This window comes from Eumetopias jubatus, unplaced genomic scaffold, assembly GCF_037043125.1.
Source record: "Eumetopias jubatus isolate StellerSeaLion01/CBP00866 unplaced genomic scaffold, mEumJub1_p1.0 scaffold_3, whole genome shotgun sequence".
NCBI lineage: Eukaryota > Metazoa > Chordata > Mammalia > Carnivora > Otariidae > Eumetopias > Eumetopias jubatus.
In genome coordinates this window covers 142809562-142829624 of record NW_028274809.1, presented here as the reverse complement: position 1 = coordinate 142829624, position 20063 = coordinate 142809562, and the positions used below count along the sequence as shown (strand labels likewise).

General features: G+C 35.4%; 1 protein-coding gene across 4 annotated transcripts in view; it reads right to left on the bottom strand.

Moving 5' to 3' along the window:
• ELF1 (E74 like ETS transcription factor 1) overlaps positions 1-20063 on the bottom strand; it is a 106019-nt gene that overhangs the window by 67505 nt on the left and 18451 nt on the right. For 2 of the 4 annotated variants that reach the window (XM_028103547.2, XM_028103580.2), the window contains exon 1: positions 10074-10198. The exons of 1 other annotated variant lie outside the window; for it this stretch is intronic. The gene's annotated coding sequence lies outside the window, so the exon portion shown is untranslated. Of the gene's footprint in view, positions 1-4805; positions 4924-10073; positions 10199-20063 lie in introns of those variants that run through there. One more of the 4 variants, XM_028103556.2, reaches the window with a different exon arrangement.

Here is a 20063-nt window from a genome sequence, read left to right as displayed (position 1 = left end):
TTTTAATTTCCTTTTCCTTAATCACAAAATCACCAACTAAATGGAAATGTTGAGGGTCAGAATCAACACTTTCACTTTCTTCGAGAAATGCTGATTTCCTCGTTAAAGAGGGCACCCAACATAGAAAAAAACACAGAAAAATACTGTATAATAAGCTCATATTTAACATAAACTATCATATAATTGTGTAGAAGTACCATCACTTATTTAACCAAACCCCATTTTTGGACATTTGGACTATTTCTAATGTTGCTATTTTATAGTGATCCTCAAAATGTAATCCTCAGACCCACAGAGGATCCAGAAGCCCTTTCATCAGAGAGTTCACGAGGTCAAAACTATTTTCGTAGTAATATAAGGGTACTATATCTGCCTTTTCTCACCATGGTCACATTTACACTAATAGTGCAAAGGCAAAGGTGGATGTAAATATTAGCCTTAGCATGAATCAGGCTATATCACCAAACCATACTAGTCACTGTATTCTTTACCACGAGGCACTCACATTTAAAAGAAGGCAGTTTCACTTAAGAACGTCCTTGATGAAGAGTAAAACTTTTTCTTAAATTTCAACAATTAAATACATGCCTTTTTAACACTGAGTTAAAAAATGGGAAGTACACATAAAGTACTTCTGTCAAATTCTAAAACAGAATGGTTGTCTTGACAAAAAGCACCACTTGTTTTGCTTTTTTGTTTTTTGTTTTTAAAGCAGGTTCCATGCCCAATGCGGGGCTTAGGGACTTGAACTCACAACCCTGAGATGGAGAATCACATGCTCTACTGACTAAGCCAGCCAGGCTCTGCACTAATTATTTTAGTTGTGAGCTAAACTAGTTGTTTTCATGGAACACCATTTTTACTTCAAAGAACTACTTATTATTCATAACTGGATATTTGGCAGACATGTTCCCAAAAATGAATAAAGTGACCCTGTCACTTCAGGGAAAACAACTAACAGCATTTGTCACCAATGATAAAATGTGAACTTTCAACTGAAAATCAGAATTTTAGAAAACTTATGTACACTACTTTGGGCTTATTAGCTTTCCAACACTTAAAAGACTTTTTGATAAGACTGGTATAATATTTAAAAATGTGATTTTTAAAAATATTAGGTCAACATTTGGAATACTCAGATGACCAATTAATTATGTTATAAAATCTTGTCTCAGGAAAACATTAATTCATCAAAGTGTAAGACAGACAAATGGATTTTAACGTTACAGAGGACAAAAAGTTCATTGATAGGGTTTCAGGGTCCCTTTGCACTAACCTTTAAGAATCTAGCATTTGTTGAGTTTTGGTTTAGTATCCAAGTAAAAACCCACAATTATCTGAAGTGGCTATTAAAATACATCTCCCTTTTCCAACTAGACATCTGTATTAGGCCAAATTTTCTTCATATTCTTCAACAAAGGCAACATACTACAACAGATTTAATGGGGAAGAAGATATGAAAATCTAGCTATCTTCTGTTAAGCCAAAGATTAAATAAAGATTTGCACTCCTTTCAATACAGTTTTCATTTTTGAAAACACAGTTGTCTTTTATAAAAATAAGTAAACATGTAATGAGTTTATATTTTTTAGGAAATTAATGTATCGATATTTTAAAATTTTGTTTTAATTTCTAATATTAGTAAATACTGATAAATCTAACTCACATGAATAAAAGCTCTTTGGGATTCTCAATAATTTTTAAGAGTATAAAGAAAAGTTTTGGGAAGATATGAAGTTCATAAACTACTGTACTATACTATTAAAAACCAGTGGTTCAAGTATCTTCATAGTTTCATCGCTGTTCCCATTCTTAAATTTTCTTTAAGATAGAGTCCTACGATTGAGATTATTATGTCAAAAGATAGGTACATTTTCAAAGCATTTGGTAGAAGTCAATTGCTCTCCAGAAGGCTTTTTGGTTAATACCGCTATCAACAGAATACATGCAGGCACATTTCATGGTATTTTGATTTTTTGTCAATATGATGGGCAAAAGTAATTTCATTTAATTTGCATTCCTTTACTAGCAAGTTTAATACTTTAAATAATTTAAACATAAGTATAATTATATTAAATATATATTACATATTTAATAATCACTGTAGTTAACTTATAATGTATTAAATATAAATATAATAACTTAATACTCTCCCCAACTTTTTTTTAAAGACTTTATTTATTTGAGAGAAAGAGAGTGAGAGAGAGAGAGAGAGAGAACACAAGCAGGGGGAGGGGCAAAGGGAGAGGGAGAAGCAGACTCCCCGCTGGGCAGGGAGCCCTACGTGGGGCTAGATCCCAGTACCATGCGATCATGACCTGAGCCAAAGGCAGACACTTAACCGACTGAGCCACCCAGGTGGCCCGATACTCTCCCCAATTTTAGTGACATTTGCTGTTATTTGTGGAAGGAAATTGGAAGGGCACAAATAAATATACGGTAAAAGTGATCATCTATCTTCATCATTAGGGAAAAAAACCTCTGGTTTAGAACACTTGTGATTTTTTCTAAACTCTAATTTATGTAAAACTCTGCTTTATTATCAATAGGAGAAAAGACTAAATCAAATGCTGTAAGTACCAGTGATCTATTAAATTATCCAATCTTAGGCAAGTTACTTAACCATAGTTTCCTAAAATTTAAGAATGGAAAAAAAAAATCTGTAAGAATGATATTGAAAACACTGGCTGCAATCATGCAACATTCTTTTGGTGTCAAGCCCTGTTTATATTCGTAAAAGTTACTGAGCTTTTGTTTCCATGGGGTTATATTTGTCGACATATGAATTCTTTACAAGGATGGGCTATTATTATTTATTAAATGCCCTTTACAGGGATCCTTTCTCAGAAGAATGGTATATTGAAAAAAAAAACTCTCTGGGATACATTTCCTTGGTAAAATAAAGCCGTTAAAAATAATAAGTTTTAAAAAGAAAAGAAAAGAAATTAAATATATATATATAAGTTCTAGTTTGCTTTCTTCATCTCAGTGTCTCACCAAAAGCAGTTTGAGGATCACTCATCTAATTTATCTGTAACTTTCTCTAATCTTTGTGTACATTAGAATACATTTTAAATGGAAGTTAATTAACAGAGTATATGTATATAATTTATGAATAAAGTTTCTATGTTTCGTTCATGGATATATTCCCCAGCATCAAGAATAATGCCTAAGAGATAATAAATAATTGTTGAACGAATCAGTAGATTATACAGATTGAAAAGGAATTTAATAAAAAAAAGTTCAGGAGACTCCTGAACTACAGGACTCAACAAGAATCCTTCTTACTATAAAATCCTAGGACTTCTACTTCCATTTGTTCCTCTCTGTCCCTGCCATTTCTGCCACTACTTAGACAAACACTGTGGGGAAAATTGTAAAAAGAGACCCAAGAGATCATTATGAAAGCAAAAACCTCGATCAAGATCTATGTTTTCACTTTTCTAATAGCAATTTCCACAATTACATTACTAAATTTTGGAAACCTCACACATAGAGATTCCATATCAAGTTTATAACAACAACAAAAAAAATCACTAAAGATACAGGAATTGTTATCATTATAGTAAGAATTTTAAGGAAGCAAGATGAAGACATTGATTATGTCAATAAATCTGGTTAGATGCAAAAGTTTAATTTGGGGTAATAGCCTATTGAAGTTCATCAGTAGTGTCAATTAATACTCTATCAATTGTATGTGTCTTATGAAAAGAGAGAGCAGGCACGTGCACATGGTGAAGGGAGGAACAGAGTGAGGAGACTCCCCGCTGAGCAGGGAGCGTGATGCGGGACTCAATGCCAGGACCCTGGGATCATGACCTGAGCCGAAGGCAGATGCCTAACTGACTAAGCCACTCAGGCGCCCCTGAGATGTGTTTATGAATAATATTTGAATGTGGGATGGTTCTAAATACTAAATTATTTCTAGCAAACTATAGCTCCAACTTGTTAATGGATCTCAACTGGAAGTCATCCGTCAGAAGTATGTCCAGAGCCATCGTATTAGTTATACAGGACAGACACAAGGTCATTACAACTTAGTTCTGAATCGAGCTAATCTTTCACTGAAGCAGGCAGTTAACATATTTTATGATGTAGATTTTACTCACCATTTTTAAAAAATCAACTTCTGTTCCTCATCAAATTAACATTATTTCTCAGTTATTTATAAATGTGGGGCAAAAATAAACTACCCCTCACACAGCAAAATTTATTATGAAATAGTTCAACCAAAGAGAAAGAGAATGCATTCACATAGCCATCATCCAGCTTTATTTACACTAATATTTTACCATAATTTGTTTCAGATTCTTAAGGAAAGAAAGACACATATAGCTAAGGCCTCCTGTATATCCCTCTCTAATCTCATTTTATCCCTCCCAACTATTCTAAATTTGATGTTGCCCCTATCTGTCCATATTTTTATACCTTCAATACATATGTATCAAAAATCCCATTGTTTTGGGCGCCTGGGTGGCTCAGTTGGTTAAGCGACTGCCTTCGGCTCAGGTCATGATCCTGGGGTCCCGGGATCGAGTCCCACATCAGGCTCCCTGCTCAGCGGGGAGTCTGCTTCTCCCTCTGACCCTCTTCCCTCTCGTGCTCTCTATCTCTCATTCTCTCTCTCTCAAATAAATAAAATCTTAAAAAAAAAAAATCCCATTGTTTTTATGTACATAACTGGGACTATACTGTATTTCTTCTATTAAAAATTTAATTCAAAATTGTTTGAAATAACTCTAGTTAATAAACGACAGGCAGGTTAAAGTGTTTAGTGGTCAAATATGTTGATGTCTACAACTTACTCTGAAATGCATCAATTGCCCATCTGTTTAGGGTCCTCGAGGACTCTACCCCCTAGGACAATACACCATAGTAAGATGGTGAATGGGTAAGAAGGCATCAATTGGCAGGCATCTGTTCCTACGAAAGATAATGAAGAACTCTAAATTATCTTGAACTATCCATTCTCTCCACACTCTTTGTAAACAACTCTCATACCTCAATGTGATGATACTGCCTTAGAGAACTCTTGCACATGTGTTCCATGAACCGTGTGCAAGAATGTTCCCAAACTGGAAATAATCTAATGTCATCAACAAGAGAGTAAGTACATTCTGGTCTAGACAGACAATGGAGTAAAACATGGCAATTAAAATTAATTAAGATAAATCTCGCAGAGTTGAATGAAAGAAGCAAGACACTACAGAATATATACGGTGTGATCCCATTTACATGAAGTTCAAAGGGGGAAAAATTTAATGAAAAGGTCATCACAAAAGTCAGTACAGTAATTATTTTTAAGAAGAAACAAACATGGGGCAGCAGTGGGGGATTTCTAACATAATGGGCCTACTTCTTAACTTAGGTTGTTGTGTAATAGGTAAACACTTTATAATTATATTCAAACTGTATATGTTTTATAGATTCTCCTACATGTACGTTTCAGTTTTAAAACAAAAAAGAGAATGAAATACCCCATTACAATATAAGCTTCCATTTAGTACTTTGATATAAAAAAAAAGATGCACATAAAGTTATTAATTCAACACCTCGTATTTATAGTTTTAGTTTCACTGTTCATAGGACTGTTTTCCAAAACACAAAAACTAACAAATTTTCCTTAATTTAGATTTTTAAATTATACCATACAACTTTGCACAAACACAAGACCCACTATATGACGGCATCCATCACACAGATAAACTTTACATGACTTTTTATCTTGTAAAGTCATACTAGTTCCTGCTACCTTGAAGAGGAACAAAATATTCTGGCCAAACAGAAACAGTAATTATTTTCAGACCATCCAACTGATGGACTGTCCTTCCCATCCCTACAAGAGTCTGTGAATGCCTATGTTCCATTAGATGGGATATAAGGTAAAGCCCACAAATATGCCATCAGTGATGGAGTTAAATGTCCAAAGAAACCTCAAAAATCATATCCAAGCATTACATGGTGCTTAAAAACAAAACAGAAAAACCTCTTTCCCAGACTCAAACAACTGCCAATAATAAAAGTGTATTTCCCAGGAGAAAAGGATTTTCAAAGGCTGTAAATGCTACCTTAAATCAGGAAGGGAATGTTTTGCCTAGAAACCCAAGGATAAGGGAATGAAGAGAAGGCCATGAAGTACCAGATGGTACTAAAAAAACTAACACTGGGAGACTGATGGTTCACTGAGATAAAGAATAGGCTAACTACAATTGGAAAAAAAATAATTAGTTTAATTATTTACTGTGGTCAATATAGTGGTAGGTTTGGGAGTGACAGGAGGAAAAGCAGAATTAGAGAAGCAGAAAAAGGGAGAGCCACAAAGCTTAAAGACACAGAACAGCAAAAAATGGAATAAAGAAAGGAATAACTGGGGTAGGGAGAAGAGGTTGAATAAGTTCTAACATTGATAATAAACTACTCCAGTCACTTTCTTGACTTACCAGAGGCTGCAGGCTTCAAAATATCCCTGTTGCTTAAAAATTCAAATATTAAACTGCTAAGTAACTGATTGCTCTTCCTAAACCTGTACTCTTTTTCTGAAAGTGTGGCCTACAAACACTTGCACCACAATCTAGGGTAATTATTAAAAATGCTGACTGATAAACCCAACCCTAGGCCCAATGAATCAGAATCTCGGGGTTGGAACCAGGTGATTCTCTATTACACCAAAGGTTGAAAATTACTGCTTTAAAACACATACTACCAGGTAGGTGTTCATTTTTTCTTTGAATGGTTATGATGTACAGACATCAGACAGACGAAGCTGAGGGCCACATGCCTTTTAAAGGTTTGCCACCCCTAACTTTAGCAGAATCTGCCCAACTGAGTAGACAAGGTTTTGATGCAGCAAATCATAACTGTATTCATATGTGCTCAGTACTTTTGTCAAAGGTTCAAAAAGACAGAAAAATAAAACATCTCTGACCTCAAAGAGCTTACATTCTTATTGGTGAAGACACTCCTCTTAACCTAGGCAAATACTATTCATTCTTCAATACTAATAATTCCTAAAGATCCATACTCTTCCCTATTTTAAGTTTCAGTCATGTTTCACCTCTAGGTAGTCTGAACCTGAATGAAACTTCTCAGTGGTTTGGTTCCGTTCTTATTTAACCAGATGCTACCACCCCCTGTTTTCCCAGTAAGAATCTAAATTTGTGGGGCACCTGGGTGGCTCAGGGGCTCAGCAGTTAAGCGTCTGCCTTTGGCTCAGGTCATGAATCCAACGTCCTGGGATTGAGACCTATGTCTAGCTCACCGCTCAGTGGGGATCTGCTTCTCCCTCTGCCCCTGGCCCTGCTTGTGTTCTCTCTCTCTCTCTAACAGATAAATAAAATCTTAAAAAAAAAAAAAAAAAAAAAAGAACCTAAGTTTGTGAGGAGAGGGTCCATGTTTTCCAGCCACTTCTGTGCTGTCTGTTCTTTACAACAATGACAACCACATTGTGGGGGGTCTGATAATGAATTGGCTTAGGGGACTTGGAGACTTAGGAGATTCAACAGTTACATGCAAAGTAATTTAAAAAAAAAAAAAATTTCAGACTTAAAGCAGATATAAAGTAAATTTCAACCACCCCAATAAAACACATCAAAAAGTTAACAAAGATTTTGTATGCCCAGAAGATTCTAAAAGTGCCTAGTATGCATAATAAACTCTCAAAGGAGTAGAAGATATTACAAACAAATGGAATGAGATTACTAATTCTGGAAAGTTTCAGTTCAAAATGAGTATAATGTCAGAGTTTAGAGACTTCTAGATTTTGTAAATTCATATGCAAAGTTTTACACACATACACACACACACACACACACTTTAATAGAATAAGACATCATATTAAAACAATATTTGCCTTCCTAAAAGAACAGGATATAGAACTAAGGCAGAAATAAACCTGTCTTTGTATCTACAGGTTCAGAGTAAATTCCCAACTCTGTAAATTGCCATCTCCCCTAGACCCATCTTAAACAAGCAATGTCATAAACAATGCTTCAACTATGAAAAAGTTCTAATAATGAAAACAAGCTGTGGTAGAAATTAAATGCATCATGTTCTCTCTGATGAAAAAGAAAACTTGTTTGAACACATTTTCAGAATCATTTGGTTGCATCTTGCTACCAAAATTATCACCAACCAACTTAATTAAGGTTTTATTTATTCTTAAGGAAACAGAGCCCACTTCAAACAAAGCATCACTTGTTAGTGTGGACTAGCATGAGCAGCTCCAGCCACTAAGCGCCGCACGACCTTGAGCACGTCGCAAGACCCCTCCGGCCACTGTGTCTTCATCTATAAAAGTGATGCCACTGGACGATCTTCAGTCTTTTTCAGTGCTCCAGTTCTCTGAATGGGTAATTCTAAGTTTAATTCTGATGACTCAATTGAAACTTATATTCTACCTTATGAAAGGAAAAGAGTGGGAGGAAGACTACTAAATAAGTCTTTCTGGCCTTCCCTTGCTTCCATGTTTTTTCCCTTCCCTTCTCCTTGAAGTCCCACTTCAGTCTTTGTCACATGGGTAAGAGACAGAAATATATGACCCATACCATTTTATTTAAATTATAACAGCCCCTTAATTTTAAGAAACTAAATTCTTCTACTTCTCTTTAATAAATAAAATCTTAACTTTTTGGTTATTTGTGTGTCACTAGATTTTTCTCTGATGGGTCACTGGCTTTTAAAAATTAAAAAAAAAAAAAAAAAAGGCTAAAAGGTTTCATTAGATTTTTCACATAGACCAGAGCAGAAGTAAATACAGCCACTACTTACTCAAAGGCTGACTAAACCAGCAAGATGATAGCAAATGGCTCAGAGCTGAACTGGTAAAATGTCTGCTATGCCTTTCTTGCAAAACCACAGAATTGAGATCTGTTAATATAACAATCCTTTCCAAGAGCATAACTAACTGCCTTTATACCTTCCCTTTTATCTGGCCTTCACGTACTTAGAAAGTTAACAACAGCAAATTTCCAAAGAATTAGCTAAATATCATTACAGTCAGTAATACGAGTTTTTGGTTTCCAAAAATGTTATTCATAATCACTGAACATTCAAATTTTACTTTCATTCAAATTTTAACTTCATAAATAGCTTTCATAAGTAAAATACTACTGCACCCAGCTTCTCAGAGGACCTAGAACTTCAAGGCACACCAGAATATATGCTAGCCAGAACTTGATAATTTCAATGATGATAAATATTCCAGGAAAAAACTGAGCAATCTTTTCTTTCACACAAAAGGTATTACTTTTTTGCTTCAAAACAAACACATTTTAAGAACAGTAATAGAGAAGGAAGGCCAGTACTCTTTACTTTTTCTCTTTACACAAATTGAAATACTACATGTTTTCTCAGAAGCTAGTCATGCATCTAAGGTTGTTTCTCAGAATACGTTTCCAGTGTGAATTATAAAACTTTATTATTTTTTCTAACAGTAAATGAACTGTTCTTTCTTCATCTTAATAACCATTCTTACTTATTATCTAAATGACTGTTCATTTTCCTTAAACTTCTATTTAGTTTTCAAAAATTAATGTTTAGTATAATTTCATTAACTTAAGAATAAAGAAAAGGACAGAACAGTCGATGAGCAACACCTATGACTGAGTTGTCCCCAGACTTCCCCTTAACCAAAATGCCAAAACAGAACCAATGCCTCTGAATTTTTTTCTTAACTCCCGTATCACGCATGAATTGTACAGTTTACTTAACTCTAACTTTCTGGCTATCCCCATAAATACAATTAGATTTTTTAAAAATAAAAATTTGACCGAAGCTTGTTTTGTGGTATGAAAAAGAAAGTCTCCTTTATTCTCAACTCATACAGGGAAAGAAAGAAAGAAAGATCATATAAAATAGAAAAAATGCTTTTCCAAGAAGATCTAAAACTTTCCAGAATTTGAAAGCTTTGTTTCCCCCTCGCAGTTAAGTGCAATCAGGCATGTGACTGACTACACACATTTTTTCAGAGAGTTAAAGAACACATTCAGCCATGTTCTTCGACAGGTAAGAGCCACCCTCCGTTTATCAGTTCAGGAAACAGCCAGAAGCAAACACACAAAATCATAATAAGTTACCTTCAAATATTCCTGTTCTCTTTTTGTCCTTTGGGCTTGAAAATAAAAAGCAATCCGGCAAGTTTTATGCTGTTAAAATGGCTCCTGTAGATTGGGGAAGTGGTGTCTGCGCTTCAGCCTATGAGTCATACATGAAACTAAGTGTTTCTTAGGGAGGCACGCCCATGTTGCTGTGGACCCAATTATTCTGCTAGGTCAAACATGCAAATATACAGGTAAAAACAGAGGAGAGGTACAGAAAAAGGAGGGATGTAGAGCCACGGAGCAAGATCTACCTTGATTAAACCACTATTCAGCTCATGTTAATTACCATAATTTAAAATTAACAACAACAAAAAGGAATCAGGATCTACAAGGAAATAAAATTAAAACCGTATGTTGTTTTAAAAAATAAAATCTCAACTTTTAAAAATTATCTTAATATATCAAGTAAAGTAAAACTATGAAAAGAAAAACAATGTGGGAGGGAATGGAAGGGAGACAGCAAATTTTCTGGCTTTTAATATAACAATGGGCTGGTGAGTCTAACCAGGCTACTCATTAACCCTTACAAGAAAAGGTATATTGCTATGTAATCTGCAAAGCTAGCAAACTACAATATCAGATGCAATTTACAAGTTCACTAAACATAAAATCTACTTTCTAATTTCCTAATTCAAAGTTCAGTGAAAAGTGAGTATGAATTAATCTGATTTATAAAATTTAAAACAAATCCAGGGTTAGTAAGAAACTAAAGTATAATATAGCAAAGTGACTTTAAGTGGAACTGCAAGCTTGATAAAACTATTTTAAACAAATCACCAATGCAATCCTGGCTCATGATTCTACTACTTACAAGAGATAGTCACAGTTTTCTTTACCTTTTAAACAAAATTTTCCACAAATAAAAGCCTACCACGTGCCAGGCACCCTGTTGCACCATACACGGTTGATCCTAAGGCTGCCAACGAAAGACAGTGAAGTTTTGCTCTCCAAGTCCTCACACATCTGACAAGGTGCCCAAGCAGCTGCAATGTTAGTACAACTACTTAGCCTGTCCCCTGGGTGAATATTTATTAATTTATTCTAAGTAAGAGCTTAAATTGGTCAAAATGGCTTGAAAGCATTAAGCACTTTCAACAGTGCTTTACGTGATAAAGTGCTACTCACTAGCTAGCCTTCATCTTAATATTTTACAAAAAGTAAATAGGATTTGGCAAGGTTTTCTCCCTTTAGTTAATTACTTGGAAGTAATTACTCTGCCTTACTAGAGGCAGAGCTGAGAGGACAAGCTGTCACTGACTCAGACAAGAACTTTACAAACTGCTACAAAACATAATGATAGTGAACCGACTTACTGCCCATTAAGTGCCTATTTATTCCACTCTGCTGAACACTGTTTGATTTACCTTTTCACTAAGATAATCCCCATGGTTTAACAAATTATTAATAAAAAATTATGCTAAAAAGAAAAACACATCACTTTCTCTACTGTCAAACGTCATGTTTGAGCTTACTTTAGAGCTCATTTATTTAGAATGACTATTTGGATCCCAAACAAGAAATAAAGGTCCTCTGAACAGTCACAGGGGATGTTCACTGGAAAACTCCCAAGTCGTTTCCCAGAGCTGAAATTTATTTTAGACCATATCCATGTAAGCCCAATAATTTGATTATCTTTTAGCTAATTAGAAATAGAAGTTATAAGGGTGAAAGAGGGAATAGTGAAGGATGATGTCAGAACAAACAAATGAGAGAGTGGATAATGAGGGAAGACTAAACTAAAAACCTATAAAAAACTACAAATAAATATAACTTTAAAAAAGTCCTGAAACCTGAAGTCATCCTATACGGAAAGTTCTACGTGCTTCCTAAGTGTATCACCAAACAGTAAGTGCCTTGAAGTCAGCATTATTATGATAAAGATCTTTAAAAGACAAAGGGAATAACAAGTGTGGGAAATCTTTTATGAAGTATGGATACATAAAAAAGGAGAAGCTTCTGCTATTGAGAAAATCCATTTATATAAAGTACCTCATTACTTGATAATGGCAGATATTTGGAAAAGTAATTTAAAAGAAGTACTTTTGACCACCAGTATGTAGAAGTGAAGTAAGAGACATAAAGTGAAAATAATTACCCTTCTTCAATAGCAACAAATATCCTAGCTGTTCCTAGGGAATGATTCCAGAGTTGCTATTACAATATACTGCCCCTTTGCTCAGGGGTGTCCCTGTAAGAATTGTTTTACCACCTACAGAAACTGGATCCTGGTTATAGTCACAGCCCCAAGAAATCAATCTCCACACACACAAAAAAATTGGCAAACAGTTCAGCACAGGTTCTAGACTCAATGTGCTTGGGTGTAAATCCCAGCTCTGCTACCTACTACCTGTGTGTTCCTGGGGTATATTAACAATCCTGTGGCCTAACTTTTTTATCTGTGATTTAGGCTAATAGTACCCACCTCAGAGGAGTATTATGAGCATTAAAACCAGTGCATATACTATTATGCTTAATAAAAAAACTTTCATAACTCAAACATAACAAACTAGTTTTTTAAAAAATGGTCAATCTGAATAGACACTTCACCAAAAAGAGATACAGATGGCAGATAAACACAGAAAAAAATCTCAACATCCTTACTCAACAGGAAAATCCAAATTAAAGTCACAATACCAGGACAAAAACTTAAAAAACAAACAAACAAAAACAAAAAACAAGCCCTGACAATACCAAGTGCTAGAGAGGATATAGAGTGACTGTAACTTTCATACAGTGTTGGTGAGAATGCAAAATGGTACAGCCTATTTGGAAAACAGTTTAGCAGTTTCTTGTAAAGATACACATATAGTTATTAAACAATCCAGCAGTCTCAATCCTAGATATATGCCCAAGAGAAATGAAAATATAGGTCTATAAAAAAACTTCTACTTAAATATTTATGGCAGTTTCAGTCAGAATCACCAAATACTGGAAGCCCAAATGTCCATTAACTGGAGAATGGTTAGACACATTGTGGTATATCCATACAAAGGAATGCTATTAGCAACACAAAGGTATGAACTTCTGAAATACAGGTACCACATGGATGGGTCTAAAAGCATTAGGGAGTGAAATAAGCCAGACTCAAAATATGTACTATATGATTCTACTTATATGACATTCTGGAAAAGGCAAAACAAAAAGGGCAGAATTCCTACCAGTGGTTGTCAGGGGTTAGGAATGTGGGGAGGGGACTGACTACAAAGGGGAACAAGGAAACTGGGGTGATGGAAGCATCCTGAATAGTGATTGTGGTATTGGTTCTATGACCTATATATATTGTCAAAAATCAGAACTATACATTTAATAGGGCAAACTGTACTGTGTATAAACAGTATCTCAATAAACCTGACTAAAAAGAAATCTAGTTCATGCATAATACAGTTATTAATATTCTAATGGGTACAAGTAAGTACTTTATAAACATTAACTGTTATTATGCTTCACAGAAGCAGTCAGTATTAAATGCTTCAGGATGAGAAAGTTTAAGTAAATCTCTAAACTTTTACATAAATAAAATGTGGCATCTTAGGCTTGTGATGCAAATATAATATACCTGTACATACTGTGAGTATGTTTATTTGTAAAATCAGGTATATATCAAGGCAGTATATACCTTAATATAAAGTTTTCATGGCTGGCTGGAGGAATTTTCACATTTATATTTTAACTATTAGCTGAGCAAGATTAGGTCAATTGAGGGAATTGAATGCCAACTAAAGTTAAGACACTGTTTCTTTCTTTAAAATAGAACTTGTAAAAGGAATTTACTGTGTAAGCGAGGACTCTCTTCTTCCCTTTTATTGTGACTGCTTCTCTTTGAACTCAAATTTGAAAACTTCTAGTACCTGAAAATATAAAACAGTCTAATGTTCGTATCTAGGAAAGCTGGGCTTAAAAAAAGGCTTGCTTTGAATCTGTCCCCTTGTTCAGCAGCCAACATGCTATCATTACGAGATGGAAGAAGCAAAGATCAAACCATTAAAATGATAAATGACCAAAATCACTATTCTCTACTACTCAAATATAAAAATAAACTTTAAAAGAATGAGATTCAGTGTTATAAATACTTCAGTTGGAAAGAATTAATTTTATTGATGTTAACAACTCTCAAAGTATCATCCCAGGTTCTGAACAACATGCATTTCCAAATGTGAGCTTAAATGTCAGACAATAGTGAATTCTCTATTATTTATCACCAGCTTGGTTAAACCAAGGCCTTCTTCCCTGCTTCTGCAAACAGATTACTAGGACTTATCCATAAGGAACATCCTCCTGGACAAGTGTCTGAGTGTTTTAAGAGGCATACCAAAGTCAAAAGGGGCCATGGCTTTAGCTGGTTTTGCTTACTAATGTATTCCTATCAGTAAGACAGGGCCCAAAACACAGCAGAAACTCAGAAACATGAATACATAACTTTTCTAGAATAGTTCATCGAGGGAAAATTACAGCATATCAGGATTTTACTACACACAGAAATATTTTTTAAAGATGTGATTTGGCCCATGATTTGATACTGCAGAATTCATGTAGCTACCTGTGTTACAAGGTTCTACTGTAGGTATTATTTTGGGTGTTATTCTTTCCTATCTTGTCAAAAGTAATCAAGAGTTGATTGTACAATTATATCCTTTATGATGCTCCCTGGTAATATGCTGACTGCAATCTCAAATTTCATATAAACATGATATTCTCTTACAATTAAATTTCAAATTCAGTATTAAAGACAATGTATCTTTTACTTTAGTGGATTGTAAGGAGGGATGTACCTCTGAATTACCTAAAGGAGCTTCGTGCCTAAAGACAATATATCTTTTACTTTAGTGGATTGTAAGGAGAGATGTACCTCTGAATTACCTAAAGGAGCTTCGTACCTACTCTTGAAACAGAGTAGCTCTGCTGCTATATAGCCTGGAATCTAAAATGGTTAGTGGGGCATCTGGGTGGTTCAGTCAGTTAAACAGTTTCCTTTGACTCACATGATCTCAGGGTCCTGAGATCAAGCCCCTTGTCATCAGTCTCCCTGCTTGGCAGGGAGTCGGCTTCTCTCTCTCCCTCTGCCCCTTCCCACAGCTCATTCTCTCACTCTCTCTCTCAAATAAAGAAAATCTAAAAAAAAAAAAAAAAATAGTGGTCCTCACACAACAGCCACTCAAAAAGACACTTGTTACCTTACTCTTCAATAATCTCTAAATGTTGTGGAGAGGAAATCCTCTATTTTTTATATTGAGTTAGAGTGAAACATAAGGTCCTTCTTTGCTACTGCATCATACCGTAGAAAAATAATATCACAACATCCTAACTGTTCCTTTCCCTACCACCGACTGCCTACCTTCCAATTCACCTTGCACTCTGCTATCAGAGAAATCTTCCTTATTAAAAAACTATGTGAACTGATGTGGTTATCACTTGTGGCTGAAAAAGAAACAAACTAACAAACTTTGATTCCCTAGAAACAAAACAAAAACCTAGTACCATGGTTTTCAAACTTTTCTATTAAGCAGTTGAATTCTTAGAAAAATCTTTAAGGAACCATGATACTACATACATTTAAGTCTACTTTAAGAAAGCCAAAAAATACAGATCCAACCCAAATTCATTTCAAAAATAGGGAAAGCAGATCTACAGAGAGAAGTGACTTGCCCAATACCAAGTTAATGACTGATCTGAGGGACTCCTAGGTATCCATTCATTTAACAAATATTTACTGAGCACCTACTATGTGTCAGGCACCGTTCTAGGCCCTTGCTATAGAGCACATGACTCACTGTTAATGATCCCTACTACGTCGTGCTTATATTCTAAGCAAGGGAAAGTGATAAACATTATAAACTATAGAGCATATTAATTATAAATAAAAGATACAATATGCTGGTGATTAGGACAAAGAAGGAAAAAGCAAGACAGCAAAGAGGAGAATATGGCATTTTGGACAGACTAGCTACAGAGGATTTACTTTGCCACGTTGAGTGAAGACCTCTAGCCATGCAGACCTATCTTAAGGCAGAACATTCTAGACAGAGAAAGCCTGTAAGCCAGAGAAAGACTAACAGGGAGCTTGCCTGAAATGTTCAAGGAAAGCAAGGAGGCCAGTGTGGGTCAAGTAAAGAAAGTAAAGAGAAGAGTAAGAGAAGGAAGAATACTAGAAACTGTTCGGAGAGCCTCACTGTTTAGAGATTTAATAGTTGGACAGTTTTCATCATATGAGTCATAAGATTTGACTGCTGTGTTGAAAACACACTGCAACAGGGCAAGGACAGAAGCAAGGAGAAGTTAATGCAATAACCCAGAGACGATGATAATGACTTAGACAAAGGAGGCAGCCTAAGAGGAAGATGTGATCAAATTATGGCTGTGTTTTTGAGGAATATCCAACCAAATTTCTAAATGGATAGAAAAGAGTCGGTGGGGAAAGAAAGGCTTCAAAACTCCATTTTTGGCAACTGAGAGACTGCAGCTGCCCAAACTGAGAGAGGAAAGACTACAGATGATGATAGTTTGGGGTGTGGAAATATCAGGAGTTCAGGTTTTGTTTTGTTTAAGATTTATTTATTTAGGGGCGCCTGGGTGGCTCAGTCAAACGTCTGCTTCTCCTTCTCCCTCTGCCACTACCCCCTGCTTGTGCTCTCTCTGCCAAATAAATAAATAAAGTCTTAAAAAAATATATTTATTTCAGAGAGAGAGTGTGCACGCTAGCGGGGGGGAAGAGAAGAGGGAGAGCAAGAGAGAGAATCTTAAGCAGACTCGACACTGAATGGGAAGCCCAACTCGGGGATCGATCCCACGAGCCTGAGATCATGACCTGAGCTGAAATCCAGAGTGGGATCCTTAACCAACTGAGCCACCCAGAGCCTCAAGAGCTGTTTCGAACTCATTAACTTTGAGATGTTCCAAGTGGAGATGTCAAATTGGATATATTGTCCTGGAGTTGCAGACATAGTCCTAAAGCCCAGGGCAGGAGTATGGGCTGGATATATAAATTGAAGTCATTAACATATACATGATATTAATGTGTATCTGATATTAAATCTACAGGTAGAAAAGTAACAATGACAGATCCCAGGGACCCTCTAATATTTAGAGGTGGGGGAGCTGAGGTAAAGCTAGCAGAGAAGGCTAAGAAGGAGGACTCAAAAATGTCACAGGAAACAAGGCAAATAAGGTATTACCCTGGAATATGAGTAAAAGTGTTTCCAAAAGGGATTGAGCAATCGTGCCAAATGCTGAGGACAGATCAAATAAAATGAGGTCTGAGGAGGAAAAAAAAACAAAAAACAAAAAAACCAGCAGAATTTAGCAACATGAATGTCACTGTGAATCCTGAAAGAAGAGTTTTCATATTGTGGTAGAGGTTAAAAAAAAAAAAAAAAAAAAAAGACAAAACATCTGATTAGAGACAGTTTAGCAGAGAACAAAAGGTGAGAAACTAAATAGAAAGTAATTGTGTAGTGAATGAGTCAGGAAAAGATTTGAGGGGGGAGGGGAGGGCTTGTTTAAGAAAAGTAGTGCCCTTTCTACTGCCAAGAACATTCCACTTTGTACCGCAGTTAATTTTGTACAAGTCCATCTCCACACGGATAAGCTGGTAACCTGAGGGCAGGACCCACACCATGCAGCGGGTACGACCACCCATCACTGTGGACACACTACTGCTGGGGAATCCATTTCCTTTCTTGTCAAATACTGGGAGAACCCGGAGATCTGGTCATGTCGAAGACCCACTTCAGTTCTGATGTTTTATGATTTTGTAGCCTCTCCAAGTCCTCTGAATAGTGTTTGAGGAACAGAGAACAAATATCACACGAAGGCCACACTTAAGAAAGAACTCTCCTCATCAAAATTTTAGTTTACTGAAAGTAATGCATAAAATTACCAGATAGGCAGAATAACTGGAAATTTTATGTTTCCCCAAAACCCAATTACGCTTATTTCTGTTCACTAATAAGATATTTTTAAAAACACAAGAAACCCTATACTAATATTCTGGGAACATTTTTATCCTATGACAGGAGGATATTTAAGTAAATGGGCTTTTAGCACAAGTGCAAAAAACTCATCTCAAATACCCCAAAACCTCCAAGCTCTAAAAAGAAAGAAGAAAGAAGTCTTAGTAAAATTTAAGATATGACAGAAGGCAAACCTCTTATTTTAAACTAGCCTAATTTAGACTATGTCTATTTTTATACAATATTTATTTATCTATAACACAAATTAAAGATCCTGTTTACAAGGAGATTAAGAAAAAGCTTAGTATTACGGCTTTAATTCTCATAAACAGATACACTCAATGTTAATTCATAATTGCTTGTGGACTGATGATTTATTTGGCTTGACTTTCTGCTTTAGAACTGAATCACAGAATGCTTAGCCCCAAAGATTATAAACCAGCAACATGAAAAAAATTATAGTTCTATTATATTTCCTCTTTAATAAAAATTAAATGTAAACAAAAAGAAGGAGAACTTTATAATATGTTAAAGAAACAAGAACTTCAATTGCTCTTAATTATACTGCTGGTCAAAACAGAGAAATGAAAAAACTGACATTAGCAACTTGCCATGTAGTCCAAAAGCATGGGCTTTAGAGTAGGTGACCTAGGTTTGGGTCCCAAGTCCACTATTAACTAGTTGTATGACCTAGGTCTACTTTAACTCCATGCCTATGTTTTCACTTCTGTAAAGGGGAAAATGATCATCTCTGTTTCACAAAAAATTCACTTAAATTGCTTATTATAGTGCCAGGAGGACATATGATATTTCTTAAATACTTATCAAAAAGGGGGGGAGGGGAAGAGATAAACATTCTAGTAGTACATTCATACTCAGCAATAGAATGGAATGAACTATTGATAAACACAACTTAGAAGACTCTCAAAGGCATTATGATGCATCTAAGAAGCCAATGTCAAAGGTTACATACTCTATGATTCCAATTACATGACATTCTCTAAGACACCAATCTAAAACGATGAAGAACTAGTCAGTGGTTATAGGGGCACGGATTAGCGGGTAGGGTGTTACCTATAACAAGAGAACATGGCGGAGTTTTGAGGGGTGATGGAATTGTTCTATATCCTGATTATAGTGGTGGCTACACAAATTTATACATGTATTAAAACTCATAGAACTTTATGCTGAAAAAAAAAGGGCAATTTTATTTTATAGTTTTAAGAGTGAAAATGAGGGGCACCTGGGTAGCTCAACTGATTAAGCATCTGACTCTTGGTTTTGGCTCAGGTCATGATCTCAGGTTTCTGGGATTGAGCCCAGAGCCCTGAGCAGGGAGTCTGCTTCCCCTCTCTCTCTCCCTTTGCCCTTCCCCCTGATCATTCTTTCTCTCTCTCAAATCTTTAAAAAAATTTTTAAATAAAAAATGAAAATAAAATTTTTTTAAACACCAAAAGCCCAAAAAGTCATTACTTCAGTCCATAATCATGAGAAGAGAGAAGACAAAATCAAATTGAAGGACATTCTACAAAATACCTGACCAGTACTCTAAAGTATCAAAGTCAAAAAAGAAAAGAAACCATCAGAGGTCTGAGGTTCTCGCTCCATCTACCCCTCCCCACCGTGCTTGCATGCACACTCTCTCTAAAATAAATAAATAAATAGAATTTTTAAGAAAAAGTAATGTTTGCAATAATTTCATAAAGGAGAAATGTTATTTCTCTTCCAAAAACCAACCAACGCCATCCTGCATATTCTGAATACCTTAGTGTAAGTTTAATTATCTAGTTTAGGTTGTACCTACACTAAGATCATATATGTTATCTGAAAGGGATAAAACAGATTCTACCATAAATGATATGACTTGTTTGTTTGCTGTGCTTACTTCCAGTATATATGTTTATAACTTTAAAAATTCTATCAACATTTGATTTCCCAATTCAAGAATGAGTTGTTTTTTTTTTTAAGAATGTCTCATGAATTCTACGTCTTAATATTCCTATTTAAAAAAACTTTCAAT